Source organism: Mastomys coucha, unplaced genomic scaffold, assembly GCF_008632895.1.
Source record: "Mastomys coucha isolate ucsf_1 unplaced genomic scaffold, UCSF_Mcou_1 pScaffold22, whole genome shotgun sequence".
Taxonomy (NCBI): domain Eukaryota; kingdom Metazoa; phylum Chordata; class Mammalia; order Rodentia; family Muridae; genus Mastomys; species Mastomys coucha.
In genome coordinates, this window is record NW_022196905.1 from 14,772,404 (window position 1) to 14,772,855 (window position 452).

Genomic DNA, 452 nt, shown 5'->3' on the forward strand with positions numbered 1-452 from the left:
ATCAGCCAGCTCGAGTTTAGCTGGATCAGATGGCTTTGTGCAAAGAGAGGACAGATTTCGGGTCTTGGCGTTTGCTCTGGGGTAGGGGTTAGGAATTTCAGGAGGAAGTTGAGGCATTGTTAAAGACGGAGGAGGAATGGGATGGGATGGGAGTGACTGCTTTTGGGGCGATGAAAACAGCCCACGGAGGAAAAGGCGCTTAACCAGTTATTAACTGCTCCAGCTAAAACGATCTTATGCTATTATTTCACTAGAATGTATTGTGAAGCAGCTTACAGCCCAGGAGAGGCCATTTATGCATGCACCAGATCACTCCAGCTGACATGGAAGGCACAAAAAGTACAAAAGTCGTGTATTAGAGAATGCTCCAGAAGGAAAAGTCCGACACTCTATGCGTATCATCTCTTTCATTCTTATACCCATTGCCTGTGCTGCCTTCCTCCCACAGTATT